The 20,382-nt window shown below is 39.7% G+C and overlaps 1 protein-coding gene across 2 annotated transcripts in view; it reads left to right on the top strand.

Annotated features, from left to right (window-relative positions):
* Positions 1 to 20,382, top strand: part of LOC145120684 (putative CoA ligase CCL7) — a 56,925-nt gene that overhangs the window by 24,079 nt on the left and 12,464 nt on the right. The window contains exon 1 of one of the 2 annotated variants that reach the window (XM_079056483.1): positions 10,621 to 11,142. The exons of the other annotated variant lie outside the window; for it this stretch is intronic. The gene's annotated coding sequence lies outside the window, so the exon portion shown is untranslated. Of the gene's footprint in view, positions 1 to 10,620; positions 11,143 to 20,382 lie in introns of those variants that run through there. 2 annotated transcript variants of the gene reach the window in all.

The raw sequence follows: 20,382 nt of genomic DNA on the forward strand, positions 1-20,382 counted from the left end.
TTAGTACCACCATGATCATGGGGACTAAATTGGGATGATGAACACATCTTAAAATGTGTTTCAAAGGGAGAAGGATGGATAAGCCAAAAAGGAATCACGGGTGGCTACGATTCTGTTTTCCATCAGATCTGTAGTCATTTTGTAAAATTCATATCTTGAGCTCTAGAACTCAAACGGACCCCAAACCAGTTCCAAAAGTTCACAAATTGAGTTGGCTAACTTTCTTAAGCAGGCCAACCTCACTGATAAGGACTTTATCTATGGGAAGGAATGACATCTTTGCTGTTAGGTCTGATCCGGGTCTGTTCTGCTATGTCATTTTGTTTTCATCATTTCTAAGGCTTGGCAAAGGATCCAGAGTGATTCCAAGTTTCTATATGTTCCTTATATTATGAATTTAAGATCTGGAGCAGATGGGGTGTTATTTCCTATTATAAATTGGTTAGAATGGATCCACACTCCAGATCAGTGGGCAGTCACCAGCTTTTGCTAGTGCTGTGATTGTCCACAATGTGAATTTTATATCTGGAGTTTGGGAGATGCTTTTCATTAAATTCCAACTCTGAGACTTTCATTTGTATGTCCTTTACTTCTCTGAATTTTGGTTTGGACGAATTCTACTCACAAGTTGGGTAGAATTGGCCAACATCACTTGACTGTATTGTTGGAGACAGAAATGATACACCATTTTGTAAAATTCATATTTAATTCATCTTTTGGAGTTAGAAGGAGTTCTTTATAGTTCTGGAATCCTGAACAATCATAGTTTCCTATAAAATTTTGTTAAAGCTATGTTTCTGTTTTATATTTTGGAGTAAATCCGTTTTGAACAGCAGGTCTGTTTTAGAGACCTTGCTGTGATTACTCTTTTCTCAACTCATAGCTTCATTACTTCTCCTTTCTAACCTTTAGTCCTTCTTAGGTGAGGTTTTGAAGTTTTCTCAAGCTTGGTAGCATTATTTGATTGTTAGCTATCCTTACTACTCACTCAAGGTGAGTTCTCTCACACCGTTGTATTGATGTTTGCGTTTGCTAGTTAGCTCGTGTGTGATTATTTGAATTTATTATAAAGGCATGCTATATAACCATTGTTTTAATTCGTACATGTGCACTGTATGTAACTAATTATGGATATGGGGACACCACCAAAGGATACGGATTTACCGGTGCGGTGGGTAGGTAATATCACCAACGTAATACTCATCATGAGGTGCGGTGATTAGGGCCAAATGATACAGGATCTTCCCGGTGCGGTTCAAACCTACAAGTCCTTCTTGTATTATAGGCATTGATTCGTTCTTTGCCCTTATCATATAATTATAAATGGAAAATGGATTAGGGTTAGTAAATATGAATGTTAGTACAATGTCTGTGTTTGAATTCACTAAGCTTTGTGCTTACGGTTTCCCTTATAACTTTTCAGGTGTTAAGATTAAAGAGGCTAAGGCTTGACATGGAGCACCGGGACATCGCTACTAGTTATTTTTGTTGGGACCTTATTATTATTATTATTACTTCCGCACTTATTTTATATGATTATTAAGTTGATGGATTATGTTATGACTATTTCAGTTGTTTTAATTTAATTTAAGATGCGTTTTAAAAGTTTAAAATTTTTGCAAAAAAAAATTTGGGTGTCACAAGTTGGTATCAGAGCCACAGTTTGAGGGAACTAGGCATTCTTGTGGATGTTCTAGACTCAAATTTGAGGCTCTATAAGAGTTTATTTTCTTTTTAAAATATTTTTCAAACCTTCTGAAGACTAGTAGTGGAAGATGTCGCGGTGTGCCAGTCAGCCAGCCAAGTAAGCCTTATTTCTTATGTTAAATGTTTATGTTAAATTGTTGACTATGAATTGGATTCTATTAGTCTTAAAATGTTAGATTACACACTTATTTAGTGTTAACATGTGAGAGATTTGTAAAATTAACGGCTAGAGCGAACTGGAAATTTTGAAACTAGACGCAAATGCGAAATTGGAACTTGTGTGGAAGGTAGTAGAAGGGCCCCTACTATTTGAAACATCGGTGCCGGTTTCGGGTCGGGGCAAGGTTGAAAAATTTTCGGCAAGCTGAGTGTTTTGTCTTCCTAGAAATATCTAGGCTGAATTGTTTCTAAGATTTTCCTTCTTCTGTGGATACCAATGGCTCCGCCTGCTCGACTTAATCAGCTCCAAATGGAGCAAGTTAGGGATATTGTCGTTGAGGAATTCAATAACGCTTTCAACGAACTAATCCCGGGTGTGACCAATGACATAATCAACCAAGTCGGTACTCTTCTGGATGAGCGCCTCGCAGCTATTCCCGGGGGAGCGTTACCGGCTCCGCCCGTTCGGGATTCGACATACTACTTCGAGAAGTTCAGCAAGTGTAGCCCTCCTCTTTGGAACGGTGAATCCGACCCAGTTGCTGCTAAGCACTGGGTGTCAGATGGTGAGGGCGCCTTCATGACTGTTGGGTGTCCGGACCAGTACAAAGTTGTGATCGCCATGAATCAGCTGCAGAAAAGGGGAAAGACATGGTGGAACACCATCACCGCTCTATTAAGCGAAGAAGAAGTGAGGACCATGTCTTGGGCCCAATTTGTGGAGAGGTTCGAGGCACAATATGTGCCTAAGGTGGAGCAGCAGTGGATGCAGCAAGAGTTCATGGCCTTACAGCAGACTACCGAGTCCGTTAGCGAACTGAACTCCAAGTTCTTGGAGATGCTATCTTTTTGCCCCTTGTTTGCTGGGAACGAGGCCTGGTTGGTCAGCCGGTACATGGCCATCCTACGTACCGAGATTCGGGAATTTGTTAGCATGCAGGAGTTCTCGACCTTATCCGCGATCATGAATGCAGCGAGGAGGAGGGAAATCGAGTTGCAGACCCAGTCCAAGAGGGAGGCCAATGACACCTCTTCCAAGACATCCAGAGATGCCCAGAAAAAGCGAAAGCAGGGTAGTAAGTCAAGGTATGAGTATAGGACGTCTTCAGGGCGAGGAAAATCCATTGATATGCTACAACTGCAAAAAGCCAGGGCATCATTGGAAGAATTGTAGGGATCCCCCTGCGAGTGCAGCACCTCATATTACTTCTGCTGTTCCCGTCTGCTATCACTGCAACGAGACGGGACACAAGAAGCCCGAATGCCCGAAGTTGAAGACTGGTAAAGGAGACGGGGGTACAAATCCTGCAATTGCATCGTCCTCTAAGGGACCCACTATGGTGACACGAGGTCGTGCTCACCAGATGACTGCGGAGGAGTCGGTGATTACAGCGACAGTGGCAGGCACTTATTTGCTAGATTCCGAGCTCGATGTTGTTATGTTTGATAGCAGTGCTACCCATCCTTTTGTATCTCGCATGTTTATTAATTGTTTGGGGCGTAGTATCGGAAAATTGGCTCACCCAATGGTTGTCGAAGTTGCCGACAACCGCACTATTTATGTCACCGATGTTTATCGGGGTTGCAATCTCGAGTTTTCTGGAGTTGAATTCCCCATTGATCTTATCCCTATTGCGATGCGAGAGCTCTGCGTTATCATAGGCATGGATTGGCTTGATGCGTGTGATGTGGAAATCCACTGTCGTAAGAAGCAAGTTCGTGTTCAAAACCCTAGAGGTGGAGAACTTATCATTCAGGGGGACATTCCCCGCGTGGCCATCGCTTCTTGCTCTTCTACTATAGCACTAGACGACGTTCCTATCGTTTCCGACTTTAGTGATGTCTTTCCGGAGGAACTCCCTGGTTTGCCACCTATTCGGCAAGTGGAGTTTCGCATTGATTTGGTGTTGGGTGCGACTCCGGTAGCTAAATCTCCTTACCGCTTGGCACCACCTGAGATGAAAGAGCTCCAAGATCAACTTTAGGAACTAAGTGATAAAGGGTTTATATGGCCAAGCTGCTCGCCATGGGGTGTTCCTATTCTCTTTGTGAAGAAGAAAGATGGATCCCAGCGAATGTGTATTGATTATAGGGAGCTAAACAAGTACACGATAAAGAATAGGTACCCGTTTCCACGTATTAACGATCTTTTCGATCAACTTCAGGGAGCGTCTTGGTTCTCCAAGATTGATTTACGTTGCGGTTACCATCAGATGCGGGTTCGTGAAGAAGACATTGAGAAAAAGCATTCTGTACTCGTTATGGGCATTTTGAGTTCGTGGTGATGCCTTTTGGGCTCACCAATGCACCCGCGGCGTTTATGGATCTCATGAACCGGGTGTGTAGCCCGATGCTTAACCGTTCGGTCATAGTGTTCATTGATGACATCTTGGTCTATTCTAAGACCAAAGAGGAGCATGAGCAACACCTTCGGGAGATTCTGGAAACTCTGGCAAGAGAAAGGCTTTATGCGAAATTCTCAAAATGTGAATTTTGGTTAGAAGAAGTTCAGTTCTTGGGGCATGTGGTAAACAAACACGGTATTAAGGTCGATCAAGCCAAGGTTGATGCGGTTAAACAATGGGAGATTCCAAAAACACCTTCTGAAATTCGCAGTTTCTTGGGTTTAGCCGGTTATTATCGTAGGTTCATTGAAAATTTCTCTAAAATCGCCTTGCCACTCACCCGATTGACCAAGAAATCAGTGAAATTCGTTTGGGGCCCGGAGCAACAATTTGCGTTTGATGAGCTGAGGAAGCGATTGTGTGATGCTCCGATTTTGGCCTTACCTGATAAGGTTGAGGATATGGTGGTTTACTGTGATGCATCGCTTCAGGGTCTTGGTGTTGTGTTAATGCAACGGGACAGGGTGATAGCCTATGCCTCCCGACAGCTGAAACCCCACGAACGAAACTACCCCACTCATGATTTGGAGCTTGGGGCTATTGTGTTCGCTCTTAAGATTTGGAGACACTATCTCTATGGAGTGAAGTGTATCATATACACTGACCATAAGAGTCTGAAATATTTGTTCGAGTAGCGGGATTTGAACATGAGGCAGATCCGATGGTTGGATGTGGTAAAAGATTATGATTGTGAAATTCACTACCACCCCGGTAAATCTAATGTTGTAGCTGATGCTCTCAGTCGTAAACAATTTGCCGAACCGATTCGATCTAAGTGTCTCCGGATGACGATGGTGTCGTCTTTGTTAGATATGATTCGTGGCGCCCGTTTGTTGGGGTGAGGTTTGGCAGAGGGTACTTGGGAGTACCGATATCGTGCTTCGGACTACAGAGAAAATCCACGTGATTCGGGATCATTTGGTTACAGCGAGAAGTCGTCAGAAAAGTTATGCCGACAAAAGATGCTCCGATCTTGAGTTCCAGGTGGGAGATTATGTGTTGCTCAAAGTCTCCCCCTGGAAAGGTGTGATTCGATTTCGAAAACGGGGAAAGCTCGGACCCCGACTCATTGGACCCTACAAGGTCATAGCCCGTGTGGGAAAGGTGGCTTACCGTTTAGAGCTGCCTGAAGAGCTTAGTCTAATTCATAATAAGTTTCACGTGTATCAGTTATGAAAATGCCTTGTTGATGAGACCACTGTGATACCACTGGAGGACATACAGGTTGACGAGCGTCTCAATTATGTTGAGAAACCAATCGCTATTTTAGAACGAAAGACGAAAGCTCTCCGCAACAAGACTATAAACCTGGTTAAGGTGCAGTGGCAACATAGGAAGGGTTCGGAATGGACTTGGGAACCGGAAGGCGAGATGAGGGCTCACTATCTGGATCTGTTTTTAGGTGTTGACTTCGAGGACGAAGTCCGTTCCTAGTGGGGGAGAGTTGTAACGCCCCGATTTTTCTCGATACGTTTAGTTATTTTAATTCAATTATTCTTGTAACCTTGGGTTAATTTATTTAACCAATGTCTGATTTTCTTATGTTATTGGACTCTTTTGATCATCTTGTAAACTCCTTTTATTGAAGTCCATAGGCTATGGGCCTATTCTATCCCACATCGCCAAACATATGTAAACTCAACCATTTTTGTCTATTATATAAGCTTGTTATCCTCATACTTCATTTGATATCTACTTTGAATCCCACATCGATTCAAGTATCAAAATATACTTCAACTTCATGTTTATATAACAAGACTTGAGGTTATCTAAAGATTCGATTAAGGTTTGGGTTTAGAAAACCGAAATTGAATCGGGGAAGCCCAAGTACCCCGGAAAAAGTTTTTGGGTTACCTTAAAAATAAAATTGGGATACCCATTTACTTTGATCCTGGCTCCGCCACTGCCCTCACGCCATCCTTCTCTCTCTCTTTGGGATCAAGAGCAGCCAAGGGGCTGTTGTTTGGAGCTTAATTCTTGTTCATTTCCACCCTTGATTCGTATTGGTATGAACCTCCTTATCATTTCTTACAACTTGATTCATAACCTTGTTCTAGTTTTATGATTTCATCTTCACTTCTTCTCCTTCCTATTTGATTTGTAATTGTATGTTATACATCATCTCAAGATCCTATCTTCACCCCATATATGGTGGATGATGGATCTAGGGGATTACATGTGGCAAAAGATCATGGAAACCCTAAAAGGGAGAATGATGATTTTATGTGCTTTATGTTCATTTTCATGTTGATTATTATTACCATCTTGTGGCAAAATGAAATCCTAATGATACCTAACCCTTTTTAGTACCACCATGATCATGGGGACTAAATTGGGATGATGAACACATCTTAAAATGTGTTTCAAAGGGAGAAGGATGGATAAGCCAAAAAGGAATCACGGGTGGCTACGATTCTGTTTTCCATCAGATCTGTAGTCATTTTGTAAAATTCATATCTTGAGCTCTAGAACTCAAACGGACCCCAAACCAGTTCCAAAAGTTCACAAATTGAGTTGGCTAACTTTCTTAAGCAGGCCAACCTCACTGATAAGGACTTTATCTATGGGAAGGAATGACATCTTTGCTGTTAGGTCTGATCCGGGTCTGTTCTGCTATGTCATTTTGTTTTCATCATTTCTAAGGCTTGGCAAAGGATCCAGAGTGATTCCAAGTTTCTATATGTTCCTTATATTATGAATTTAAGATCTGGAGCAGATGGGGTGTTATTTCCTATTATAAATTGGTTAGAATGGATCCACACTCCAGATCAGTGGGCAGTCACCAGCTTTTGCTAGTGCTGTGATTGTCCACAATGTGAATTTTATATCTGGAGTTTGGGAGATGCTTTTCATTAAATTCCAACTCTGAGACTTTCATTTGTATGTCCTTTACTTCTCTGAATTTTGGTTTGGACGAATTCTACTCACAAGTTGGGTAGAATTGGCCAACATCACTTGACTGTATTGTTGGAGACAGAAATGATACACCATTTTGTAAAATTCATATTTAATTCATCTTTTGGAGTTAGAAGGAGTTCTTTATAGTTCTGGAATCCTGAACAATCATAGTTTCCTATAAAATTTTGTTAAAGCTATGTTTCTGTTTTATATTTTGGAGTAAATCCGTTTTGAACAGCAGGTCTGTTTTAGAGACCTTGCTGTGATTACTCTTTTCTCAACTCATAGCTTCATTACTTCTCCTTTCTAACCTTTAGTCCTTCTTAGGTGAGGTTTTGAAGTTTTCTCAAGCTTGGTAGCATTATTTGATTGTTAGCTATCCTTACTACTCACTCAAGGTGAGTTCTCTCACACCGTTGTATTGATGTTTGCGTTTGCTAGTTAGCTCGTGTGTGATTATTTGAATTTATTATAAAGGCATGCTATATAACCATTGTTTTAATTCGTACATGTGCACTGTATGTAACTAATTATGGATATGGGGACACCACCAAAGGATACGGATTTACCGGTGCGGTGGGTAGGTAATATCACCAACGTAATACTCATCATGAGGTGCGGTGATTAGGGCCAAATGATACAGGATCTTCCCGGTGCGGTTCAAACCTACAAGTCCTTCTTGTATTATAGGCATTGATTCGTTCTTTGCCCTTATCATATAATTATAAATGGAAAATGGATTAGGGTTAGTAAATATGAATGTTAGTACAATGTCTGTGTTTGAATTCACTAAGCTTTGTGCTTACGGTTTCCCTTATAACTTTTCAGGTGTTAAGATTAAAGAGGCTAAGGCTTGACATGGAGCACCGGGACATCGCTACTAGTTATTTTTGTTGGGACCTTATTATTATTATTATTACTTCCGCACTTATTTTATATGATTATTAAGTTGATGGATTATGTTATGACTATTTCAGTTGTTTTAATTTAATTTAAGATGCGTTTTAAAAGTTTAAAATTTTTGCAAAAAAAAATTTGGGTGTCACAGACCTTCTCACCAGTAGCTAAGATTAAATCTATTAGGATATTGCTCGCCATAGCTGCCTTTCATGATTATGAAATCTGGCAGATGGATGTCAAAACTGCTTTCCTTAATGGGAAGTTGGCTGAAGATGTTTACATGAGTCAGCCAGAGGGTTTTGTTGATGCAAAGTTCCCCAATAGAGTGTGCAAGCTTGAGAAATCCATTTATGGATTGAAACAAGCATCTCGCAGTTGGAATCTTTGCTTCCATGAGAAAGTCAAAGAGTTTGGTTTCTCTAGAAGTGAAGATGAGTTCTGTGTGTATATCAAGGCTAGTGGGAGTATAGTAACTTTTCTGGTGTTGTATGTCGATGACATATTACTCATTGGTAACGACGTTCCAACCTTGAAAGAAGTTAAGTCTTGGCTTGGAAAGTGTTTTGCCATGAAAGACCTTGGAGAAGCTGCCTATATTCTTGGGATTAGAATATTGAGAGATAGAAAAAAGAGAATAATTGGACTTAGTCAGAGCACATACTTGGATAAGGTACTAAAGAGGTTTAGTATGGAAAATTCCAAGAAGGGAGAGCTACCTATCCAGAGCAATACCAAATTGAGTAAGACTCAATGCCCGAGTACAGATGTTGAAATAGATGACATGAGTCGTGTACCTTATGCTTCCGCTGTCGGATCGATCATGTACGCTATGACATGTACTCGCCCTGATGTGGCATTTGCTTTGAGCATGGTCAGTCGCTATCAGGGAAACCCAGGTAGAGCTCATTGGATAGCAGTTATGAATATACTCAAGTATTTGCGAAGGACAAAGGATTGGGTCCTTGTGCTTGGTGGCAGTGATACCTTGAGAGTAGATGGTTACAGTGATGCCAGCTTTCAGACGGATAGAGATAACTTCCGTTCTCAGTCAGGCTGGGTATTTTTACTGAATGGAGGAGCAGTTACTTGGAAGAGTTCCAAGCAAAATACGGTGGCTGATTCTACTTGTGAATCAGAGTACATAGCAGCGAGTGAAGCGTCGAAAGAAGCAGCTTGGTTGAGGAACTTCATCGGGGATCTCGGAGTTGTTCCAACCATCCAGGAGCCTATGGAACTGTTCTGCGATAATGAAGGAGCGGTTGCCTTGACAAAGGAACCGAGAGATCATGGTAAGACCAGACATATCGACAGAAAGTACCATTTCATCAGACATAGAGTAGAAGAAGGCCATCTTATAGTAAAGAGGGTGTCATCTGAAGATAACCCAGCAGATCCTCTTACAAAGGGTCTGAGTAGGGCTAAGCATATTCAGCATGCTCGGAGCATAGGACTGAAAGATGATATTAGTTTTAGTAGTTAGATTAGTTTTTTGAAACTTGTAACAAAGTAAATGTAATTGACTTTTGGTGATTAAATAATAAAGTATTATTTATAAGTTTGGCTACTACCTTTTGTCAATTGTTTATTATTGTGTTTCATTTTTGCATGTTTTACTTCCTGAATAATGAGATTATTCAAACTCCACAGTCGCTCGTACTCTTGGAAGTAAGTAGTGAATTAAGACTGTCATGAATTGGATTGCAGATTGTCTAAGGATAGACATGGCAATAGAATTGCTGCAACATTCATGAGTACTCAGAAATTGAGATTTGAGTATTGGATAAACCCTCGCTCAGAGTATTACTTCATGGAATTCATCACGAGTAATACTGAGACGATAATATCTTATAATCTTGAAACGAAGATATATGAGTTGTAATTTACAAGTCGGTTGTGCATTGGTGATACGAAAACGCATCAGTAACTTGGTGTTATAAAACGTATTGTCATGCATAATTTGATGAGTAAAAGATACAAGCATATGAGTCAACGTTTATTCGTTCCTTTTGCCCTAACAGGAAAAGCGATATCTGTGGGCCCCTCGATGATTTGGTGTTGACTTATGTGCTGGGCCCAGCCAGGACTAAATTGATGTGTTCAATTAGAAGTCCTACATCATCACAAATCAGGAATCGGGAAACATAGATTCTGGACAAAGTGATTGATTACATTCCATGTCTTTTGTCTGGGGATATCATGCAGAACGAAGGATTATATGATCACTTATCTTAGGACACGTAACTGACTGGGTCAGAGTTCGGCAGCAGCTTTTGGAAGCTACAATTTGCTGGTCAAATTTAGAAGGCATACTAGCAATTATAGTTACAGACTTATCCAAGTGGGAGACTGTTGGATTAGGTGTCTAAGCCCATAACTATAATTGGTATGTACTTGAATTGATAGCAGCACAGTCCTTTTGGGTTGCCCTCAACCTAGCAACTGGACAAGGAAATTATGAAAGGAGAGATATTAATTTATAAGATTAATAAATTAATATATATATATATATATATATATATATATATATATATATATATATATAAATGATTTATTAATATGTTAATGGATTAATATATTAATTAGAAATCATTATGTTTAATTAATTGTTAGCCAGAAATTAATCAGAATTGATTTTGGGGTTAAAAGAATTAATTATAAGGTACAAGGACTAGTTTGCAATTATCTAATAGTTGAGTGGAAGGCTCTAGAACCCCCTTGGAAGAGGGTGGACGAAATCTTTAGGGGAAACCCTAATAATTTCGTCCATAGGGGCTTGGATAAGGCCCTTGGGTTTGCTTAGGCCCTAAGCAAAGGATAACTAGGGTTTCCCTTAAACCCTAGATCCCTCAGCTATATAAGGAGCCTCCTGGTTCATGTTTTTGGTCACTCTTTCTTTTGAAGAAACCCTAAGGCCGAGATTTTGCATACTCCCTCTCCCCTCTCTCTTCTACTTTCCTTCTTGCTAGTTTGGGTGTGATTCCATTATAGGCATTACACTTGTGGTGCTAAAGCTTCCAAGAAGATCAAGATCAAGACCAAGGGAATATCAATTGTTTGCTATAACAATTGAAAGGTATGTAAACCCTAAACCCTAGTTTGTTAATTTCGAAATTAGCCTCTCTCCTCTAAGGTTCTTGTTTTGCAATTCAAAGTTGTATGTTCAATAGTTAAAACATAGATCCAAGTAGGTTGCATGTGAACTTAGGAATTGTTTTCTAGTTTATTTGTTGTACCTAAAAACCATCACATATTACAAGTACAATGTTCAAATTATCTTTGTCCTTGTAACCCAAAAATTTCCGCTAGTCGTTTTCGATAACCTATAGCCCATGCACCGGTTTTACTCTTTATATAAATTGATTTACCTGTGATCAATGCCTCTAGGAACCAACAAAAAAACACCCCACGATCCCTTCTTTTGTTAATCTGTTATGGTACGTCTGGGGCCTTTTCGAGGGTCATCTTGAAGCTCTCAAGTGGGATTGAATCAGTTGGTTTGGTACCCCAGTAGTTGACTCCTACTAGCAGTGTGTGGATGCAGGCTCTCATACCTATAAACCAATCATCATTTTCCGAATAGTAACCGCTCTTCCGATGACTGTCGTATATAGTCATTTTGAATGTCTTCAAATCCAAAGCACCCAAAAACCAATGAGCATATGGTATATTGATTGGGATGTAAAGCTGCAAAAAAGTTTAGAATTAATTAATTAGTATATAAATACTTAGGTATTGTAATCCAAACAAAATTATATCGTATCACAGTTTTCCCAAGCTTGGTAAACGGATCGGTCAGCCATGTCACTTTAGTCAAATGTATTAGTGTTGAAAGCTGACGACACAACTGTCCACCGAGCATCATCCGCTCTACGCTCTAGCAACAATGAGATCCACATCATGATGTGCTGGAAATATTTTTTTTTGCATTAAAGTAAGTATTGTTATTAGAAGCGCAATATGTAATGAGCACATAATTATATTACTTACATCACATAACAACCATCCTCCATTACTATCCGCATATAACCGTGTCCAAAACTCAATCGTAGCAAAATCGTTCAAATAACCGTGACCAAACAACAACAAACCATTACATTCTTTGTATACACTGTGTACGGTAGGATCTAAAAGATTGTCCAACGGTGCTGGTTGTTGTCGTATAACACATTTCCTCTTCATTTTTATCCATGAGGACTTATACCATATAGACATAACTTTTTGGCGCTTAGAACGCCTAAGAGGTGTTGCCGACGGTGTTTTGTATTCATCCTACGAAATCTCTTTTACATTCAGACGATTGAATACATGGAGACGACTCCTCAGGGTTGTCATTCAGCGGCTGTTCTGGTGTACCTAACACATAATCATGCTCCTATAGGTCATCGTCATTGTAGTATGAGGTACAAGCATCTGACACGACGAGTGCATGTACGATTCAATAATACATACTTGTAAACGATGCAAAAACATAACGACCATAAACAATATTATAATTAACAATCTACCTCCACCCCCTTCGAGGTACCAACATCGTCTCCGAAAGTCTTATTGATAAGTTTTAGAACCATGGCTAAAGTAGAGCCATGCTCTGCTAAACGCTCATCATGTGACCTCAACTGCTCGCGGTATTCACCGAGCTCATTTTTCAATTGATGGACCTCATTTTTCATAGGGTTGTTCTCTATTTGGATAAAACCGAATTGTCCAATTAGACAATTTGGATTGAACTATTTGGTTTCAGATATCTTGATTTTTGGATTGGTTTTCAACAAAACCAAATTATTATTTTGGATTTCGGATTAGTTTTGGTATCTAAAATAAGAACCGAATAGTCCAAAAAAAACCGAATAACAATTTATTATTTATTTTATTTTTAATATATATCTATAATTATTTATTAATTTATTTTTTCAAATAGATTAACAAGGTTTCACCTAATAAAAAAAATATTAATATCATTTTCTCTCAAAAGTTTTATATCTATAAAATATTAAGCTATAATATATTTTTTAGTAGGTGTTTATAAATTTTAGACCATAATTAAATAATTTATTTTTGTTTATGTTATAAAGTTGACTAATATTCTAATTATATGTGGTTTTCAAATGTTCTAGTTTTTGAAAACTAAGTTATAAAAACCGATCCAACTGAATTGTAATTTGTTGGATGAGATCGGATTTGAATTTAGTTTGGACTATTCTGATCTATGTTTTGAAAATTGTAATCAATTTGGATTCATTTGATTGGATTTGGTTTGGACTATTCTGATCACTAATAATTTGGATTCGTTTGATTGGATTTGAATTTGAATTTAGTTTGGACTATTCTGATCACTAATAATTCAGTCCTTGTCAGTTGATGGTTCAGCGGCCGACGGTAGTAGTGGTGACGGGTGAGATTGATCATCTATTTATGCCTTCTTTTGTCGAGGCTTATGGGTATGAGAGTTTTTGGGTGGTGGTGTTAGAGAAGGTGCCCTGTGAACTTTAGTGTCAGGAAAATCTGGGCGATAAATCCACGCCGAGCTAACTATCCACCATTTAGCACGCATCTCAGCTTCTGTCGGCTCCAACTTTTATACGAGTCTATTATCCTTCCAATAAAATTATAAAATTATAAATAACATAAATTAAAAAAAATTAATAACTAAGTAACCATACGTCGCCGATTTGTAAAAACTGGTTGAAGTGAGTCTTTTGTAAAGGCCTGGGTTTTGACCATGCAATAGCCCGATGGATCACATTCTGTTGTCGGGTACCAAACAAACTGCTCACCGAAAAAAACTCAAGAATTCAAATCTGAATGTTAGCAAACAAATAAAAAATTGTTAGAATTTTAGCAAACAAAAATAAATAATAAATTTTTCATCATATATTTACCTTAAAAGCGTATAAAAACCCGTTTAGGGTGTAGGCCATTTTTTGAGGTTGTTTCTCTTTCGGTTCGTCTAGATGTATAATGTTTGTCAATCTTCTTGAATACAGTAACTAGCTATTTATACAATTGATCCCAAATTATCCTCCACCATAGATATCTGCCATATAAAAAATTAATTAACAATAAAATTTCTAAAAAATATTAGTAACGATAAGTAATTATAATTAGTAATTATAAAATAGGCGACATTATACCTGTTGAATTCACCAAGGTTGGATAGCAAAGAAAAATACTCTTCTATAACAGGTTGTTTAGGCAACCGTCCATTGAAACCTTTCTCTAACACGTATAGAAGACATACACGATCTGCATCCTCGTCCGATAACTCATTAAGTGAATGTTTAAACACCGTCATAACATCGTCTAATTTGACCGAGACATTCCTCGGGACCATAGGAAAGGCACGGGAACGGAAGGCGGCGCCGGATGTAGAAGCAGAAAAATAATCACCAAAACGGAAGCCGATGATGAGCCACAATTCTTTCTTCCCAAAAGACAGTTCGTAACCCCCAATCTCAAAAACCATTTTTTCTACTTGGCTTCGAGGGTCGGTGACAACTTCGTGGCAAAAGACATCATGTAGAATCAAAGGATCCCCATCTACATTAGGAATGTCTAACCACCTCCCAAGACATGTATTTTAGAATATAGTCTCGCATTCGGGTATGTCTCTGAATACCGCAAGAATTTCCTTGCCAATTTTGGGTTTACAAGAGAGTGTAATGGATGCATCAAAAACCATGTCGTGCTGCACAAATAAAAAAGGTGTTATCACTTCATTTCGAAACGAAAACTGACCAATATTCTATAGCAATTCCGGACCAGTTCCTCGTGTTCAGGATGAGTTCCTCATGTTTCGGAACAGTTCCTCGCATTCCAGAGGCTTCCGGAATGAATTTTTAAGATCCGGAACACTACTTTTCGATGTAAATTAATAATACCTAAACATCTAATCTACTTTTCAGTTGATCCTACAATAATGACATCTTTAATTTAAACTCCGAAATATTTCCACTTCATCCCGGAGGTGTTCTACGCATTCCAAAACAGTAATTGTAGATGAATAATCACCTTATACAAACAAGCAAACTAGATTTTTGAAGTGAAGATCGTACCTGTAAAATAATGGGGTCATAGTGCTCTTATTCCATGTCGGAGTTGCATGCTGGAGATTAGAATTGCGTGTCGGAGATCTGAATCATGATCGGGGTCACGTGTCGGAATTGAATCGGAAAGTCGGAGCAAGATCCAGAATGAAGGCGAGGGTCCGGATTTTTTTTATTTATATTCTGGAATTTGAAATTCAAATTCCCGATCCGGAACACGGTCGGATAGTCCGGAATAAGAATTTCGGAGGAACGGTAATGGGCCGGCCCACCCGTAAATTAGTCCGAAACATGTTCCAGAATGACCATTCCGAAATAAGTGGTCATTTTTTAAAAATAAAGGGGTTATTTTTTTAAAAAACACCCAAGAAATGATTAGATTACTCAATTTACCTTAAAAAAAATTCTTTGTTTGGAACCTGCGACAGTAATGATCGGTGGGGTCGAAATTAATGGTCTATCTTTCTATTCTAATTTAAAGAAAAAACATCATAAATGGTCCCTGTAGTTTCTCTAAATCTAAAGTTTAGTCCTCGTGGTTTAAAAACATCATAGATGCTCCCTGTGCTTTCAAAACTTTTGATGTTTCGTCCTTTTTGCTAACTCCGTTAGCTTTTGGCCGTTAAATGAATGACATTTTTGTCATTTTACTACCCAGGGACCATTTATGACATTTTCCCTTATTTACAAAAATTAAATTTAATATGGAAAGGGTCTCTCTCTCTCTCTCTCTCTCTCTCTCTCTCTCTCTCCGTCCCTCCCTCCCTCCCTCCCTCTCTACAAAATATGAAACCACTCATATCTCTCTCTACAAGATGAATATGTAGCAAACACCTGCAAAACCTAAACCTATTCGATTTCCTGTCGATGTATAATCCCCACCCCACATGTCGATTTCTTGGAATCGATTTCATCATCTCTCATTTCAAGATCTGTTGTAGCAGGTGTGTTATCTCCTTCTTCCCTAAATGTTAATTTCATCATCTCTCGATTTCCCATCGATATACACTGTCAAGACCTTCATCTCCATTATAACAATCTGAGATTCATCATCAAGAATCACCATCAAATCGTCGAAACTAAAGCAACACTATAAATTATTTCTGAGATCTTTAATCTGGTCTGACAAACATGAGCCTCCGACCATCAATTCACCATTGTTGTTCCTTGCTCATTGTGCTAGACGCTTGTACCAGTTTAGGCACCATACACATACTTATTCTAGTTTTATAGTATTGTCAATTGAAAAACAGACGCCACAGGTTAGATATTGTGACAACCCGAAACTTTTTCCTTTTCCATTACGCGATTTCCGTTATTAAAATTGCGAATTCGTTAACTTTTCCGTCAAACTTCTTGGTTTTGAAAATAATATAGTTATGTATATAATTAAATTATTTACGAGTCGGAACCAAAAATCGCGCGGAAACCCGATTATTTTGAAAAATCAAGCATTTTCGGTCTAAATGAGATTACGACCGTAAACGTGTTTACGGCCGTAAACTCGTTTACGACCGTAAACCTGTTTACGGTCAGTGAAGAGTGGACCCCCACCTCACCCCTATAAATACGATGCCTCCACCTTCATTAGAACATTTCTGGCCAAAAACTCTCTCCTTCTCTCTCTAAAACCTTAACCGTAAACACTCAAAACGCCTTCAAATTTCGGAAATCATCGAGAAAACCACGTTTGGGTCGCTTTGGAATGTCTCAGGGCACTCATCTCTTCGAAATCAGCATCCAGCTCTAGTGTTCTTGAGTTTACGGTCAGCCTTCAGAAACCGTAAACTCTGTTCCTGAGTTTACGGTCCAAGCCTTCAAGAACCGTAAACTCTGTTCTTGAGTTTACGGTCCAAGCCTTCAAGAACCGTAAACTTTGTTCTTGAGTTTACGGTCCAAGCCTTCAAGAACCGTAAACTCTTTTCTTGAGTTTACGGTCTAAGCCTTCAAGAACCGTAAACCCCTCTTCGACCGTAAACACCTTTTTTGGTGGTGCTTTTGGCTGAAACCTCATTTTCTTCGATTCGATCAAGTCCCGGTAACATTCCTCAACCAAATTCAAGTGTTCTTATGAAACTTTATCTATCGAAATCGCTAATGTAGATACATATATGTATTTATTTGATAATAGGATTTCGTTAAGTGTCACGTGCAACAACTCAAGGATCTTCATTCAGTCAACGATTTCACAACAAGAACTGTGAGTTCATACCCCTACATTTTTCTGTGTTTTTTTTGTGTTTTCAGGGGGGGAATACAAGCTAAACATAAATGTTTTCAAAACTCATGCAATTCTCATACTTTAACCCTTTGTACTGTGTTGAGCATAAGGGGCGTTTTCACTAAAATTGCATAGTTTTCCGGACTCGCTATTCACTACATTATACATGCAAACTATAATCGGTATAGTTTGACATTTTTCTAAGACATATCAAGTACAGAAACTTTCACTACTGAATACATGCTCTAAGACAGAAATAGTTTACAGTTTACATCACTACTTTATCATGGTATTCATAACTGTAATTATCACTATATACGGTATACATACGGATTTTCACTACGGTAGAACGATACTACACTACACGTAAACTAGATTGTACGATACTGTGAGGCGCTACTTTACTACTGTACCCTTAGGTGTACATGGATAAATCCTACCACTGTATAACCAGAGTCTCCTGGAGGGAGAGCGTGAGATTTGTGAATAGATCTATTCGGGACTGACAATCCCACATCTGGACTGCTAGCTGCAGTTAGGCGGGCACGCCTGAGATGTACAAATGTCATTTTACTCAACGCCTGAAGAACGTTGGAAAGGTCACTAGTCATATCAAGCATGGTTATACGACTCACATTATGTATAAATCACCTTTAGTTTACAGCTTAACACTCTTCAACAGTTCTACTTTTACTAAATAGAACTGATACACACTACGTATTCTGGCTAAAGCCAGGGTTTTTCAAACAGAATCGATTATGCAATGGGTTCACATATAAAATACTTACACTTCATGATTAGTTTTAGCTAGTCACATGAGGTAGTATTTTCGCATATCACTACAGTTTTCAGTAAACCATCACTTATGAACTCACCAGCTTTATGCTGATACTCTTTTAAACTGCTTGTATTCTCAGGAAATCAGTAGACAGGTACTTGCTGGATTTTCGAGGAACGGGAGCAATAAGAGTTTTAAGTTTAGACTATACAAAACTATTAGATGTAATTTAAAGTAAGTTTCAAACTGGTGTAAACATCTTTATTTAAGTATTCACTGTAATAATTGTGTTGCTATGATTGCTGTTATTCATTAGTTGTGATGCTATACATGACGTCCTCCGCCCCGGAACGTTTCCGCCATCGGTTTCGGGGTGTGACAGATTGGTATCAGAGCCCTTGTTTATAGGGAACTAGTATACCGAACCTTACGTGGTATACAACTATAAACACTAAGGGGCCTAAGTGCTCTACGCTAAAAGTATACTTTCAAAATATAAAGTATTTTATAAAAAGTATACGAGCATGCATACATAACAAAATTCGTGTCGCTAGTAGAAAAGAACAAAAGTATTTGGATGTTGGAACGTTGCGGTTAAACCTGGGCAGTTATGTAATCATGTCTAGGGTGGATATAGCCTGATCAACTATATTCAGTCGAGACATGACCAACATGTGCTTGGGAGTGACTGTGGTGTTACAGAAGGCCTGAAACTTACCAAACATCATCTCACATAAAATACTATAGGAGTATTTTCGCTAGAGCCAAACTCAGTATACAGATTCACTCTAAGTGTTGCTACCTCTTCTTCCTTAAGCGATAACTTACTCGTGATAGTAACCTTTCTGTGCTTATCGCTCGGTAGTATACTTTTATTATCAGGATGAGATATATTTTATTTTATATCTCGAGGACTTACCGTCCTCTTCTTCCTGACTGTTTTCTAGAACAAGATGCCTCCTCGACCAAGACCCATCAGAAGGAACGACGACACTCCGCCACCACCACCACCTCCTCAGTTCGACCCTGTCATGTTTCAAGCAGCAGTTACCGCCGCCGTGACTGCAGCAATGGCACAAGTGAATGCTGGTGGGGCTGGAAGTGGAACCGACCCACAGAGACCAGGTGGAAGTCAGGGACATCAAAAAGAATGTTCCTACAAGGACTTCATGACTGCAAAACCCAAGTCCTTCGACGGAAATGGAGGTGTCATCACTCTGACGCGGTGGTTCGAGAAGATCGAATCCATCTTCGAAATTTGCGTCTGTTCTGAAGCCAACAAGGTGAACTTCGCCGCCTGCACCTTCACTGACAGAGCTTTGACCTGGTGGAATGGTCGAGTCAAAACCCTAACCCTGCCAGTGGCTAATGCCATGGGTTGGGAAAGACTGAAGGAGCTCATGCTCGCGGAGTACTGCCCGAGGGGCGAAGTGCAAAAGTTGGAGCACGAACTCTGGAACTTGAAGATGAATGGTTCCGACATCGCTGCCTACACTGCTAGATTCTGTGATCTGGCGCTTCTCTGTCCGGGAATGGTCACCCCGGAAAGCAAGAAAGTCGAAAGGTAAATTTGGGGATTGACGCAACCCACCAAGGGAAATGTCTTGGCTGCTAGACCGAACACATTTGAAAGCGCCAAGGATCTGGCACAGACTCTGATCGATCACGGAATCGATCTGGATGAAGTGGCAGCTGTCTTTGAACCACAAAAGGAAAGCGGTGGGAAGAAGAAGAAGTTTGGTAACAAACGAAAGGGACAGTCTTCGCAGGAGCCCTCCAAGAAGCAACAAATAGTGGCAGTTCATGCTGTTACCGCTCCTGCTGCTGCTCCCACTGCTGTTCCAACCACCCAATCCCCTACCGGTGGTTATGCTGGAAAACTACCTCTGTGCAACAAGTGTAACTTCCACCATCACGGACCCTGCCGTGAGCTGAGTTGCAACAACTGTGGAAGGAAGGGACACACAGTTCGATACTGCAAGACACCGGCTCAACGAACCAACCAGGCACTGTGAGCGGGTGCTGGTCAAACTTGTTATGGATGTGGAGAGGCTGGGCACTTCAGGAGAAACTGCCCCAAGGCGGCAACTGGGGGCAATACGGGAAGAGTACTGGTGATGGGACAGGAGGAAGCAGTTGTTGATCCTACCGTTGTTACGGGTACGTTCCTCCTTGACAACTCTTATGCATGCATTCTCTTCGATTCTGGTGCGGAGAGGAGTTTTGTTAGTCATACATTCAAACATCTAATCAAATGTAAATCCCAACCTC

Source organism: Lactuca virosa, chromosome 6, assembly GCF_052849685.1.
Source record: "Lactuca virosa cultivar CGN04683 chromosome 6, Lactuca_virosa_CGN04683_v6, whole genome shotgun sequence".
NCBI lineage: Eukaryota > Viridiplantae > Streptophyta > Magnoliopsida > Asterales > Asteraceae > Lactuca > Lactuca virosa.